Here is a 2,975-nt window from a genome sequence, read left to right as displayed (position 1 = left end):
TAGATACCAATGTGATTATCTACCAGATCTCTCATTGACTGCTCAAGCCTATCTAGTCTAGGCTTGTTGTGGCTCATGGCTATGCTTTCCTTTTTTCCTCCCACCTTTAGGAGTATCTTTCCTAGGGGAGGTGATGTCTTCCCCCCTGCTTCTAGTCGAGGTAGCTTCAAGGGTGTCAGAAATATGAGACAGGCTAAGGGGGTTAGGAATAGGCTTTGTATCCTGAGGGAGTCTCTTCTTTTTGGAAGGTTTAACATCACTTTTGGTAGATTCAAAGCTGGAAGCATGCATGGGAGGGACTTAAATTTTTCCAATTGGAGGCATTTGGTGGTTCTTCTAGCACTCCGCTTTCTCTTCCTAGTGTCCATATCTAACTCAATGAGGCTAATTTTAACCTTAGGGTTGGGGATTTTCTTGATCTTTTTGTGATTAGGACTAGGGCTAGGGTCCAAAGAGACTTGTGGGTGATAGAAGCCAGTGGGTTGACTAGGAGTGGCAAGTTTTGGGAAAGATGGAAGATGTATAGTTTGTTCATGAGCCCCTAATGGATGAGGTAGAAGGTTTTACCCTCCTCATGTTCCCTCCTATCCTTGTAGATACAATCTTCCATAGAATGCAACAAAATAAATGGGAAGGAAATATGGTCTAGGTTTCTGAAGTGATTAAGAATAGGTAAATGGTAATAATAGAGTACCTGGAACCAATCCTCAAGGGTAATGTACCTCATAATAGCATAGTAAATGACATCCTAAGGTTTAGGAAGGGCTTCCCTTGAAAACTCGCCATGCATTTGCACCTGTTCTTCTTAGAATTTGAAGAATTTCCATAAACTAGTTTCCTCATTAACCTTGGCTTGCCTACGCTAGTTCTTTCCATCCATGACAAGCTCTCCATCCTTCGTAATGATTTCCTTCAAGATTTTGAAACCCATCCCATTGATAGTCACTTTCCTATCCTTCCACAAATTAAAGAATTGTATAGAGACAACCTCATCGTGTTTCATCATTCCTTCCATAAATGGTAAAAGGCCACCCTCTTGCAAATAAACCATCACTACTTCATTGTTATGGATGCAAGCCTCCACTCCCACAGGTTCAACAAAATCATTAGTACTTGTTCTCTCACTCAAATCAACCACCAACTCTTTAAAATTTTCTGACATAGCCTTGTTGTAGGTTTGGTAGTTACTGAAGATCAAAAGGAAAAAGTAGTGCATAACCATCATAAGTCTGCAAGGTTTCTCAAAAACTAAAAAACTACCCTTAGTGATAGGTGTTAGTAGTCCCTTTCCATCTGTAAATGGCCATTTCCAACTGTAGTTGGAGTGGGAATTTAACAACTTGTCTTTTTTATCATTACTTGACATTTGTTTACATCTTAGCAAATCCACACTCTATGTCCTTTTTTGGCAATACTTTAGCTCATGGCAATAAAATCATTAATGTGAATCATCATACGATCTTGCCAAATGATCCCTTTATGAAGAGCCTTGTCCTCCCACCCACAAGGATAATTTAAGGCCTACCACCTATTGTGAGGATTCATATGGCACTATTGTAAGTGCACTGCCTTTCCATCATAACTTGAGTTGATGATGGAAATTGTTTAACGTCCTCCCATTCTATTAACCGTGTGACACTATGGTCAAATTTTTCTAGCTCATCTATCACGCTATTCCATTTGCGATATATGTGATCCACATAGATTTCATGGCATTCTTCCATCAACCTTTGGATTTCATCAATTATTACTTTGATCGACCAGTTGCTCCAACCCTCTCTCTTAGTAGCATTAATTATTAACATTGAATCCCCCTCAATAGAAAGCTTGTTAAATCCATGTGCTTTCTCAATTCTCAAACTCCATAGGAGTGCCAAGGCTTTGATTTTATTGTTTGAGCCCCCTCCACAGTTTCCAGCATAGGTGACCACTATATTTCCCATATTGTTGTGAAAACCACCTCCCACCGTAGTGCTACCCATCATGTTGAACCATCAAAATTAATTTTGATCCAGGACTCAAGGGGAGGGTACCACACTATCTTCTTTCTATCCATGAATTTGGAATTTTTGAGTTGTGCCACTATTGAGCCAACATCCCATAAGGCAAGGATTTCCCTCCAAACATCTATAGAGAAAAGATAGTGGATAAGAAGGTGTGGAATAGATCTAGCATCTAGGAGACATAAAATGCAGTAGTTAGTGAGTTGACACCCTCTTCTTTGGAGGTTATCCATAGTGAAGATAGAACCATGCAAATTCGTACACTAGAAGAAGTTTATCTTTGGTAGGATTGAAGGGTGCTAGACCTTTCTCCAATCTATTTAGCTACCTCCCCCTTGAGCCAACTAAGGTAAGATAACTTCACTATGAACTCACCTGATGGGGTAAGTTTCCAAAATAATAATGAGTCCTCCACTGGGTTGAGGGAAATCCTATAATTCTGGAGAAGGTCTTGCAACACCTAGGCAAGGCCTAACTCTCTAGGCTCCTAGATATGGAATTCAATCCATTGTCTATCAGGGGTGATAAAGCTTCAATTCAAAGAGCCATATAATCTAGTACACATCTCACGTAGAGGAAGGAACTTAGCATGCATGAGGGGGTTGTCTTGGAGCCATTGATCTTCCTAGAAGTCAATAGAGTTTCTATTACCTATGATCTAGTGACAACCCATCTTCAATATTTTTTGGGTGTTAATCACATTATTCCAAATCTTGGAACCCCAATAGAGAGCATGTGCCTAAGGTAATTCATGGAAAGAAGACCCTCCAAGGTACTTAGCCATCACAAAGTTACACCAACTACCCTAAGAGTTCACCAATTTCCATATGATTTTGGTTAGGAGGGCCTTATTTGAGTTTCGTATTCTTCTTATATTCAATCCTCCAAGTGCTTTAGGATGAAAAAATTTCTCATAGCTTACCAAACTCATTCTAGACTTATCTTCAATGCCACATAAAAAACTATGTTGGA

Source organism: Cupressus sempervirens, chromosome 7 (assembly GCF_028749045.1).
Source record: "Cupressus sempervirens isolate cs-2001-9-10 chromosome 7, ASM2874904v1, whole genome shotgun sequence".
NCBI lineage: Eukaryota > Viridiplantae > Streptophyta > Pinopsida > Cupressales > Cupressaceae > Cupressus > Cupressus sempervirens.
Note: the sequence above shows the minus strand (reverse complement) of the source record.